We start from the raw sequence: 13,168 nt of genomic DNA on the forward strand, positions 1-13,168 counted from the left end.
ATGTTTAATTTATTTTACAATTTAGGTGAATATTTAGGCTTGCAAAAAAAGTAAAATACATTTAAAAGATTAAAATTGGTTCAAATACAAAATTTTGACAGAAGGGGCACAGTGGTCTGTGCTTCTTTTTTTGACATCGTCGGAGCGTACTCTGGAAGTTTCTTTCCATGTTAATCACAGAGAGAATTCTTACATGGTGTACGCAAGCACTGAGAATATGAGGTGTTTTGAATGTGGAGACAGGGTACAAACATTTTACATGTCCGCATAAAGATGACCAGTGACCATCTACATCGCATGGAGATGTACACAATGCGAATCAACATCAAATGGATACAGAAAGACAGAGAACTGAGATGCAGGAGAAAGGAGCTTCAGAGGAGGTTAGTGATGATAATATAAACTCAGCAAAAAAAGAAACGTCCTCTCACTTTCAACTGCTTTTATTTTCAGCAAAATTAACGTGTAAATATTTGTATGAACATAAAAACAACAAAATCAAAAGTAACAGTCAGTATCTGGTGTGGCCACCAGCTGCATTAAGTAATGCAGTACATCTCCTCATAGACTGCACCAGATTTGCCATTTCTTGCTGTAAGATGTTACCCCACTCTTCCATCAAGGTACTTACAAATTCGGCCCTAGCCCTCTCCCTTCGATCCAACAGGTCACAGACGTGCTCAATGGGATTGAGATCCAGGTTGACATTCCTGTCTTGCAGGAAATCACACACAGAACGAGCAGTATGGCTGGTGGCATTGTCATGCTGGAGGGTCATGTCAGGATGAGCCTGCAGGAAGAGTACCACATTTGGGAGGAGGATGTCTTCCCTGTAATGCACAGCGTTGAGATTGCCTGCAATGACAACAAGCTCAGTCCGATGTTGCTGTGACACTCCGCCCCAGACCATGACGGACCCTCCACCTCCAAATCGATCCCGCTCCAGAGTACAGGCTTCGGTGTATCAATCATTCCTTCGACGATTAACGCAAGTCGACCATCACCCCTGGTGAGACAAAACCGTGACTCGTCAGTGAAGAGCACTTTTTGCCAGTCCTGTCTGGTCCAGCGAAGGTGGGTTTGTGCCCATAGGCGACGCTGATGTCTGGTAAGGATCTGCCTTACAATAGGCCTTCAAGCCCTCAGTCCAGCCTCTCTCAGCCTATTGCGGACAGTCTGAGCACTGATGGAGGGATTGTGCGTTCCTGGTGTAACTTGGGCAGTTGTTGTTTCCATCCTGTACCTGTCCCGCAGGTGTGATATTCGGATGTACTGATTCTGTGCAGGTGTTCTTACACATGGTCTACCACTGTGAGGACAATCAGCTATCCTTCCTGTCTCTCTGTAGAACTGTCTTAGGCGTCTCACAGTATGGACATTGTAATTTATTGCCCTGGCCACATCTGCAGTCCTCATGCAGCATGCCTAAGGCACGTTCACGCAGATGAGCAGGGACCCTGGGCATCTTTCTTTTGGTGTTTTTCAGAGTCAGTAGAAAGGTCTCTTTAGTGTCCTAAGTTTTTATAACTGTGACCTTTATTGCCTACCGTCTGTAAGCTGTTAGTGTCATAACAACCATTCCACAGGTGCATGTTCATTAATTGTTTATGGTTCATTGAACAAGCATGGAAAACATTGTTTAAACCCTTTACAATAAAGATCTGTAAAGTTATTTGGATTTTTACAAAATTATCTTTAAAATACAGTGTCCTGAAAAAGGGACGTGTCTTATTTTGCTGAGTTTATATGCTGGGAGTAGTGAGCAACCTGCATGCAGTTCTGTTCCCCAAATAGCTGAGACTGAAATGATGTTACTGATAAAAGTGAGGCTCAAGAGTGGTATTGAAGAGGTGTGTGTGTTTAAAGAAACACATGCAGGAGTTTCAGAAGATAACACTGCTGATGACTTAGATTGGTTGTCTCAATGTACTGATGACAGAATGAGAAATGAAGAGCAATGGACAGATGTGTCTGATATGGCAAGAGTGGCTGAAAATGATATGTATACTGTTGAACAGATTAACTAATTTCTAGATGAAACAAAAGGTAAAGCAAGTGTTGAAATCTGTGAATTTTTTCCCAGATCTTGATAAGATCTTCTGTTATGTGGGCAAGGAGAACGAGCAGCTATGAAGAGCTCTTACAACAGAAGAGGTTTAGTCTAAAAAAGCACATCACTGCTATTAGACAGGGAAAAAGACAGGGAAAGAAAGAGTAATGAGGGGAAAAGCAAAAGAAAAGCAAAATAACAATGATGGCGGATAACTCTCTTTCTTCTCTTTATGTTTCTTTCTCTCTCTCTCTTTCTTATGGAGGTCTTGCCGGTGTGATCCCTTAATGTAAATGGAATGAGGGATGGGAGAAAAAATAGGTTACTCTCAGAGGTTATATGCTTGAAAGATCTAAATGTTATTTTATTGAGTGATCAAAGCAATGAGGCTGACTGGGGCTTGTGGTGGGAAGGAGAGAAAGTCCTTAGTCATGGGTCCAATTTGAGAGCTGGAGTGGCAGTACTCTTTCCCCCTGCAGTTAAAGTGAAAATTTTATCGAAAAATTAAGTTGAACCAGGGAGATTGCTGATTGTGAGGGCTGAAATTAGTCATTTTCTCTTCCTCTTTGTAAATATTTATACTCCAAATATAGGTGTAGAAAGAATACATTTGTTCACTGAACTAGAGGACATATTAAGACAGCAGCATGATGGGGATTTCATTATTTTAGGGGGAGATTTTAATTGTACACTGGAATTCACACTAGATAGGAATGGGGAGGAACCACATGCACAGTCAGCCATATGTTTAGCCAATGTGATCAAGAATTTGAACCTCTCAGATGTATGGAGGGAACACAATCTGTTAAGATGGCAATATACATGGGAAAAGATTAGTAATGAGAAGGTATCTGCTGCATGATTGGGCTGATGCTATACATCATGTAATATGGTATAGGGATGTAAAATCTTTCCCACACCACTCTCTGATCATAAACTTATCACAGTTGAGTGCACTTTATTAACAAGAACTCATAAGATTTACTTTTGTCAAATTACTAGAAGATAGACACTTCTGTGAGATGTTTAAGTTGTTTTGTGAGTCTTGGAAAAGTGAAAAGAACTGCTATGGAAATTGTGTTCAATGGTGGGAAATTGGGAAAGCACATACTGTATGTAAAAAGTTTTTGTCACCAATATTTATCACATTCTTCATTGTGTTTAAAAAAGACATTGGAATGGCTGGAAAAAGACATTATTGGTATTGAGAAGAGTATGCTTGCAAATGACTCTGTAAACCTTAAAGAATTTTGGACTGAAAAAACAAACCAGCTCAATTTTAAATGAAAGGGTGAAAGGAGCTCTTGTCGGTTTTTAACAGCAAGAGACATGGATGCTCCTACATCATTTTTTTTATCTGGAGCGTAAAACAGGGCAAGAAAAACTGACTAATGAACATGATACTTCTGATTAACTGCTTCAAGATCTTCCAGGTTTTTTTTCCCAATTACATTTTTTTTATTGATTCTTATAGATGGCAAAGAAAAACAAAACATATATACACTGAATCAACATTTAATTCCCACTACTACCCCTCCCCAATCACCAACCCCGACCCACAACGAACATCCCTGTGGTCACACATAAGTACACACACAAAAAAATAAAATTAAAATAATAATAATAATATTAATACACATCTAAAACTACACCTCTCTCTCCACATCCCCTCCCCGAGAGTCCCCCAAATATGGCAAATAACTGCCCCATTTCCCATCAAATGAATCCCAGATCGCCAGCCTTCTACATGACACCTCCTCAAAAGCTGCCACCCTCCCCATCTCCACGCACCACTCCAGCTGACTTCCATCCCCTTAAAACAATCTGTCTGCCTGTCATAACACTGGTCAGGACCCAATTTTTTATGTGTTTATCCCCTATATCAATGATTGCCCCATCGCCCAAAACACAGAGTCTGGGGCAAAATGAAACCCGAGTGCTCAACACATCACACACAAAACCCTGAACCTTCAGACAAAATTCCTGGATCTCAACACACCACCAAAAAACATGGGCCATGTCTCCATGCTCCGACTGGCACCTACCAGATGTCTATAAAGTAACTTAATCCATCCAATAAAAGTATTCACGAACCTGCATATTTCCAAAATCTTAAAAAGATAATCCCATTCTACCATATCAAACGCCTTTTCAGCATCAAGTGAGATGGCAGCGACCGGAGCCTGATCATTCGCCACTGACCACATGATATCGATGAGATGCCTAATGTTGTCAGAAGAATTGCGGCCCCAAATAAACCCCACCTGATCTGCATTTATAAGAGTTGTCATAACTTTACTTAATCGGTTAGCCAAAATTTTTGACAATATTTTAACATCTAGCTGGATCAGGGAAATTGGATGGTAACTCTTACACACGCTTGGATCTTTGTCTTTTTTAAGAATCAGACTGATCCGGGCTTGTGTCATGGTTGGCAGAAGCTTTCCATTCTTTAATGATTCTGTATAAACTTCTAACAAAAGTGGTGCCAGTTCTGTACCATAGGATCTAAAAAAACTCAGTGGCAAGGCCATCCGGCCCCGGAGCCTTGCCTATGGGCAAGGGCTTAATTACCTCGTCAAGCTCCTCCAAGGTTATCTCAGAATCAAGAGAATTTTTTGCTCCATCATCAGTTTAGGGAGTTCTAATGGTTCCACAAAATTTCAGTAGATGAAGACATGGAACTATAGAGATCAATATAGAATTCTTTAAAAGCATTATTAATATAAATGGCCAAGGAAAATATCTTACCACCAGCAGATTTCCAGATCACCAGGGGATTGTAGAAAAAGACTCTCTGCTTTATATACAGTTGTGCTCAAAAGTTTGTATACCCTGGCAGAAATTGTGACATTTTGGCATTGATTTTGAAAATATGACTGATCATGCAATAAAACTGTCTTTTATTTAAGAATAGTGATCATGTGAAGCCATTTATTATCACATAGTTGTTTGGCTCCTTTTTAAATCATAATGATAACAGAAATCACCCAAATGGCCCTGATCAAAAGTTTACATACCCTTGAATGTTTGGCCTTGTTACAGACACACAAGGTGACACACACAGGTTTAAATGGCAATTAAAGGTTCATTTCCCACACCTGTGGCTTTTTAAATTGCAATTAGTGTCTGCGTATAAATAGTCAATGAGTTTGTTAGCTCTCACGTGGATGCACTGAGCAGGCTAGATAATGAGCCATGGGGAGCAGAAAAGAACCGTCAAAAGAAGTGGAAAATTCGGGGATCTCTTGATACCAAACCAAGGTCAGGTAGACCAAGAAAGATTTCAGCCACAACTGCCAGAAGAATTGTTCGGGATACAAAGAAAAACCCACAGGTTACCTCAGGAGAAATACAGGCTGCTCTGGAAAAAGACGGTGTGGTTGTTTCAAGGAGCACAATACGACGATACTTGAACAAAAATGAGCTGCATGGTCGAGTTGCCAGAAAGAAGCCTTTACTGCACCAATGCCACAAAAAATCCCGGTTACAATATGCCTGACAACACCTTGACACACCTCACAGCTTCTGGCACACTGTAATTTTGAGTGACGAGACCAAAATAGAGCTTTATGGTCACCTCCATAAGCACTATGTTTGGAGAGGGGTCAACAAGGCCTATAGTGAAAAGAATACCATCCCCACTGTGAAGCATGGTGGTGGCTCACTGATGTTTTGAGGGTGTGTGAGCTCTAAAGGCACGGGGAAACTTTTTGGGGGGGGGGGGGATTTTCCCCCTTTTTCCCCCAATTTGGAATGCCCAATTCCCAGTGTGCTTTTAAGTCCTCGTGGTGGCGGAGTGATTCGCCTCAGTCCGGGTGGCGGAGGACGAATCCCAGTTGCCTCCGCGTCTGAGATCGTCAACCCGTGCATCTTATCACATGGCTTGTTGAACATGTTGCCACGGAGACATAGCGCGTGTGGAGGCTTCACGCCACCCACCCACAAAAAGAAACAAAAAATGCACCCAGCTTCCTCAGATGGCCAAAGGCATGTTCAGTGAGTCAGCCCACTTGAAGGCATATGAGAAACACACCATGACTTCCTCAATACATTGGTTTAATGAAAGACATCACTAGTTGTGGGCATGTAAATATTTTGCAGCCATCCTTAGAATCTATTCTCAATTTGGCCAGGAACTTCAGTGTAAAAGTGACCCTTTGTCGATGCAAAAGTTTCTTCAAGGAGTGTTATTCCACAAAACATACTCCAGCTGCTAGGCGGAACCAACACAAAAAGAAGCAAAATGGCCCCCATCCTCCTCAGACAGTCGAGTGTAAGCCCAGTGAGTAAATCCAATCGGGGGCCATATGAAAATCACCAAATGGCTTACTCACCCCATTGACTTTATGAAGGACATTGCTTGTTGTGGGCATGTAAATACTTTGCGGCCATCCTTGGTATCTATTCTCAACTTGGCTGGGAACATCAGAGCAAAACCGATCTTCTGTTGATGTAAGAGTTTCTTGCATTCCTTAAATTGATCACGTTTCTCTCTTGTCGAATTTGCAAAGTCTGGGAACAAGAAAATGTTGTGGTTCTTCCAAGAAAGCTTTCCTTTGCTCCTCGCCTCGTGTAACACAAGATCTTTATCAGCTGAACTGCGAGCCGGGACTCTGTGAGCTCGCTCGATTTCCAGCTTGTGGCCTATGTCGAGCAGACTCGAGAAGAGCTCGTCTAGGAATTTTCCATATATCTGCCTTCCTCATGCTCAGGAATTCAAACAATTCAGATGTTATTCCGCCTACTACGGGTCTCCAAATTTCGTTCCAAATCTATCTTGGTCGCTAGCGGATTAGCAACTAATTCCCTCTCCAATGACTCCAGATAATCGATCCGTCTCTCGATGTCAGACAATCTGTTAACCAACTCAGAGAATTTAGTTTCCTTTGCAGTTATCAATCGACGTATTACAGCAAGATCCTCTAAGTCGGCAACGACTTTCATAAGCATCACAGACATGTTGGACAGTTGATGCTGGATTTCTCCGCCGCACCATCCAAACAGAGTCCCTGGTCTGCAGGCCTATCAGAGGTTTCAGCGTGAGCATGTAAGTGTCTTTTAATATCTCCAGAGCCCGAGGATTTGGACTTCTTTACCATATTGATTTCAAAGAACAGATATGTAGCAGGATGTGTTGAATCTCACCGGTTTAAGAATTAAAAAGAATTAAAAACTTGCAAAGTGCGCAGAGCTCGCCGTTTACACATGGCGTCACGTGACTCCCTGAGAAAAAATTTACTTCAAAACTTTTTGTAATGAAGTGTTGTACTTACACTCTCAAAGATTTAACCACTATAATGTTTTATTTTTCTTGTTTCTCATTTTGTGGTGGACAGCAACTTTCAAATGTGTTTGTGCTTCTTGTTAGGAAACGTTTGAGCTGAAATTGGACGCACCCCAAAGGTGTCCTGAGCCAATCAGATGTGGCTTTTCAGAGTCACATGGTCAACTGGTCTGTCCTTTTCACAGTTGATTTACAATCCTTTGTGTGGAGGATTCTTACAAACTTCCCACTCAAAATGGTGCATGTTTAATCATGAACTTTTATATCTTGGATACAACTGAATGTATCAAAAATTAATTAACATAAACATTCCTGAAATGCAGAAAGAATTTCAACAATAGTAAACATGAGGTGTTTTATCCTGAGTAGTTACCATTCTTAGTAAAAATGACATAACACTAGATTAAAGATTATAATCATTGATTTGTCAGTTATAAAAGTGATCACAGGTCATGAAGTCATTCTCAGAATTATCTTGCAAGGCTAGTTATTGTGTATATTTTGGGTCCAAATGCATTCTGTAAATTTTAGAGAGTTAAATCACAAGTACTGGTACTTTGTGTGAAATGTTCATGGATTCCTTTTTAGCTGCAGAATAATGATCACGATGTCTCGTGATCTGATGAGTCTAGTTTAAGTGTAGCAAATTGGTTTATATCGAAGGACAAAAACAGAGTGTGTTTTAAGCCTTTCCCAGGGTTTCCAGGGAGTGTGTTCTCATCTTTTATTGCCTGTAACCTCTGCCCCTGAAACGGTGGGGTTTTCTTCAGAAGCATAAAGTTCTCAAGTCATGTGCTATCTGGACAAGTCCTTTTTGTTCGTTTTATTGGCCAGATGTGAGCTTCAGCTAGAATTCTTGGCACCTAGTCGAGCAGAATCTTGCCCAATTGGTGCTAAAGCACACTCAACTAGAGGCATGGCCTCCTCATGGACATGGACAAATGATGTGTCCTTACAGGTCATATATTTTGCTCCTCTCAAAACACATTTGCAAGGTTTTACAGCCTAGACGTAACGTCTCTCTCTTCACAAGTCCTCTCTGTTTAGAGCGCTCGCTATCCATTGGCCAAATATATATACTTATGCTCCTCCCTTTTAGGACAAGCTCCCAATCTTTTACACAACTGCCTGCATTAGGCCATTGTAATTTACCATATGTCACAAGCACTTACATTATAAATAAACTCCTTTACCGACTGGATTCGTGAAGGAGTTAATTCATACTATATGACTATAGTTCATATATTTGTCCTGAGTGCTCCCTTCCTGACCCAACACGATGGTCACTCACTGCAGCATACTCTTGTCGGTCACCGTCCCACGAGACTGCAGTGTCATGCTTCCTTTCTGGGAAGTTATATCGTGTAGTGTGCCGTGATGGGATTCTGTTCCCAATATGTGTTAATAAACACAAAGTCAAGTGTACTGAGTCATAAGGGAACGTCTCGGTTATGTACGTAACCTCGGTTCACTGAGACGAAGGGAACGAGACATTGCGAACTCTAGCTGCACTACAAGACTCAGAGTTCTTGAGGTACGAGCGATGCCCTACTTGTTCTCAGTCAAAAATTCTGAGGAAATGGTGTTTGTGCTCTTGTTTTTATAGCGGACAGTTTCGCGCCAAAACAGGTGGGGCTCAAATACCATAGCCAATATTAGAATAATGCCGTTATTGAAGAGAGGTTTCAACTAGGTCGTGTAAGAAGGCACTCCCCATATGCATTAATAAACACATGGCTCTCATTCCCTTCGTCTCAGGGAACCGAGATTATGTACGTAACCGAGACGTCTTACTATATATTGTAACCATGACAGATTTTGTGGTTACTATGATTTTACTACAAATAACATTGTTAAACTATGGTTACTGTTATAAAACCATGATTTTTATTAAGGGCAAACCTGTTGAAGTGTTTACCAAATAGAGTATTCTTCTTTTTTTTTTCTCCCCAATTTGGAATGCCCAATTCCCAATGCACTCAAAGTCCTCGTGGTGGTGTAGTGACTCGCCTCAATACGGGTGGCGGAGGACTAATCTCAGTTTTATCATGTGGCTTGTTGAGCACGTTACTGCGGAGACGTAGTGCATGTGGAGGCTCACGCTATTCCCCGCGGCATCCACGCACAACACACCACGTGCCTCACCGAGACCGAGAACCACATTAGAGCGACCACGAGGAGGTTAACCCAGCTTGACTCTACCCACCCTAGCAACTGGGCCAATTGGTTGCTTAGGAAGCTTGACTGGAGTCACTCAGCACGCCCTGGATTTGAACTTGCGACTCCAGATGTGTGGTAGTCAGCGTCTTTGCTTGCTGAGCAAAGACGCTGACAAATCCAAAAAATCGAGTATTTTTTGGATTTGGCAGTAATATTTTTTTTCTGAACAAAGAAAATACCAAACCGTACCGAAAATGTGATACAAACTGAACCGTGAGAAATTCGAACCGTTACACCCCTAGTAAATATACATGTTTTTTTCTCTCTCTCTCTCTTTCATCAGTGTGGTGATGTGTTATTTGAAATGTGTTGGTTTTTGTATGCCTGTATATTAAAAATGTTAATGAATAGACAAATATTTTAAACTTTGCAAACAAAGTGATCTTAAAATCAAGTCTCTTTCTCTCTCTCTCTCTCCTAAACATTTGTCCACACTCATCAGGAATCCAAGCCTAGAGGGCATTCATCTTTTTTAAGACATAACCTTAAGCTTCACTTGCATTCCCTTGCTGTCAAAAATTCACAATTTTTTGGAGGTATTCACAACGTTTGGATTTTTATTAGGGTTTATTTTGTCAAATGAAAAAAAAAATTTCATTACTTACTGTAACACATCAATGGAAAGGAGGAGGCGAGAACCGGCTTAACAATATAAATAAAGGTTTAATGATAAACTGAACCAAAAAGACAAACACAAACGTAGGTGTCGGACAGCTGTCCGTAACTCTCTCTCTGTCGCACTGCCGTCTCCGGTTGGCCTTATCCCTCTCAGGCTTAATCAGCCTAATTAGGGGCCAGGTGTGCGGAATCACGACCCGGCCCCGTCCTCCGCCCTGCCACACTTACCCTATAGATTTTCTCTGAGGGCAGGTTTAGACTTGTGCAGGAAACAAAGGTTACATTCTGGACAGAGCTGGTGGTATGTAGTGTCTTGATCAGGACAAGATGAATACTATAAGTATTTCACTAAGTTAGCTTTTGGGGTTGGCAGGTGCAGTAGTACAGTGTTATCTGTTTCACATGTTAATATAATCCTTAAATGAAATAAAGGTATGTGATTTGCTCTGCTGTCCATAATAGAGGGTGTGAGCATAGGACTGTTCTATATACCCCGCTATAGTCTACTTAATTAATGAATATAGAAATGAATGGAAATAAAGGTTTAGCTCTGTTGGTGGAGGGATGCTGGAAGAATGGTCACAAAAAATAAGCAGCCAACAATGCAAAATGCCATGTAAAGGAGGAGGAAACAAGTTTGCTATTGTTGCAAGAGTTGCATGTGGCAGAACATGGCTTTAATTTTTAATAATGATGTGACAGTGATGTCAATGTAATCTCATTAAAAACACAGTCATGATGCATGCACAGAATATATGTTCTAATATATTACATTTTTTTGTGTGAATGTGAGTGTGAGAAATTTAGAAATTGGGGGTGCACTGACACCCACAACCCATGCACACACATTCCTTAGGACAGGAATGGGGAACATCCTGATTCAGTGTCAGTTGAGATGCTGAAAGACAAGAAAATGAGTCACTTAAGCAAACAAGATCATGAAGGATCAAGTATCCCTCCATTCGACAGCTAACTTTAGTGAATGTGATGGGTGATAATGAGACTGCAGTATGCCTTGGACATGTTTTACCTGCTTAAACAGCACACTAGAAGGTACATAGGAGCCTCCATACACCTGGTAACATTTTTCAGGTCACCATTGTTTCAGGTCATGCTTGTTCATTTTCCGTTGGGCCCACAGGACTGAACACTTTAAAGGTGCACTCAGTAATTCTGATCCAATACACTTTTTGTCAAATTCTGCAAATATCTCCTCACAGTCTGCTAGCTGTCCGTTCTGTGGGTGGGCTGAAAAAAAAATCTAGTATTTGTACACAGCCCTGGCACTGTAAATGGGACAAAAAAGATGGATCAGACCGATCCACACAACACTACTCCAGCCAATCAGCAACAGGGGGTAGTTCTTGCGCATGCACAGGATGGGGGGGTGGAGGCAGAGTGAGAGGGAAATTAATTAGAAAAGCGGTGGCAAATCTGGCTGATGCGAACTTTCTAAACTCCAAGGAGGACAAATGGCTGAGAAACAGACCAAGAGAAAAGGTCAGACAAATATAACTAAAAAAGAAGGATTATTATAAGTCGAGGGCTAGGAACCGCATCAACATCTTGGCTTTTCAGCGGTGGAGAGACCAGGTAAAAGGCTTGAAGATGAATGCAGATGTTGCTCTTTTTCTTTTCGATAGGTGGGTAACATACATTTTGCTATGTTTCTATGTGATTTAGTAGCAGGAGAGTTGTGAGTGTCTGGAGCTGGTGTGCGTAAAACCGTCTCGCATGCATGAATTTGAGGGGCAGAGCTTCCAAAGGAGCACTGAAGGGAGTGGTGTGTTTGTTTTGGCAGTTGAGTTCAAATATCAACAGTGTTTCTCAGGAATCTCTAAGTGCACCTTTAAGTGAGTTCTATGAGCTTTACTGTAACTTGAATTACTGAAAAGATACTGAGATTCTGAATAGAGATACATGCAAAGCATCAGTGGCATTGTAGTGGGATCAAATGGGGCATGGCAAGAAAGCATGATTGCAAATGTTCACAAAGTTTAACATGAGTTTAAGGAATATTTAAAGGGTTAGTTCACCCTAAAATTTAAATTCTCATCATTTACTCACCCTCATGTCATGCCAGGTGTGTATGACTTTCTTCTGCTGAACACAATTGAAGATTTTTAGAAGAATTTCTAAGTTCTTTTGATTCATACAATGTTAGTGAATGGGTGCCAAGATTTTGAAGCTCCAAAATCCAGATAAGGGCAAAATAAAAGTATTGCAGACAACTCTGGTGTTTAATTCCATATATTCAGAAGGTGTGGGTGAGAAACAGATCAATATTTTTCCCTGCTCAGTCAATTTCCACTTTCACTTTCTCATTCTCCTTCTGTTTTTGGTGATTCACATCCTTCTTGCATATCGCCCCCTAATGGGCAGGGAGGAGAATTACTTTAAATATTGATCTGTTTCTCACCCACACCTATCATATCGTGTCTGAACACATGGATTTAACCACTGGAGTTGTATGGATTACTTTTATGCTCCCTTTATGTGGATTTTGGAGTTTCAAAATGTTGGCACCCATTCAATGCATTGTGAGGACCTACAAAGCTGAAATATTCTTCAAAATATCTTAAACTGTGTTCTGCAGAAAAAAGGTCATACACATCTGGGATGACATGGGGGTGAGTAAACAATGAGAGAATTTTCATTTTTGGGTGAACTGTTCCTTTAAAGAGATGTTCAATGTGAACTGGGCAGGGCTACTGCAAAAGGAAACCTTTCCCAAGTCTTGCACAGAATAGGATTGTCAATTTGTTGGCATGCACTATTCTGAAAATGTCTGCTTAGTTGCCTACTAAAATCAAAAGAAGCTTGTGGGCGTTTTCAGGTCATCTGTTATTCATATGTAGCCTTCTGACTGACCAGATTTGACTATTTGTCTTTTCTTTCCTCACAGCACCTCTGTAATCACAGCATGGATGCCCTTTTGTTGATGCCTGCAGTTAGAAATCCCACCAAATACCATTTTGTCTATAGATATTGTT

The 13,168-nt window shown here is 41.0% G+C and overlaps 1 long non-coding RNA gene across 1 annotated transcript; it reads left to right on the forward strand.

Annotated features, from left to right (window-relative positions):
- The first annotated feature begins 11,683 nt into the window (after positions 1–11,683).
- Positions 11,684–13,168, forward strand: LOC127449664 (uncharacterized). Its single transcript, XR_007898771.1, has 3 exons — positions 11,684–11,768; positions 11,859–12,028; positions 13,081–13,168. It is a non-coding gene; the product is annotated as an uncharacterized LOC127449664 (long non-coding RNA).

The sequence above is a fragment of the Myxocyprinus asiaticus genome, chromosome 12 (genome assembly GCF_019703515.2).
Source record: "Myxocyprinus asiaticus isolate MX2 ecotype Aquarium Trade chromosome 12, UBuf_Myxa_2, whole genome shotgun sequence".
NCBI classification, from domain to species: Eukaryota; Metazoa; Chordata; class Actinopteri; order Cypriniformes; family Catostomidae; genus Myxocyprinus; species Myxocyprinus asiaticus.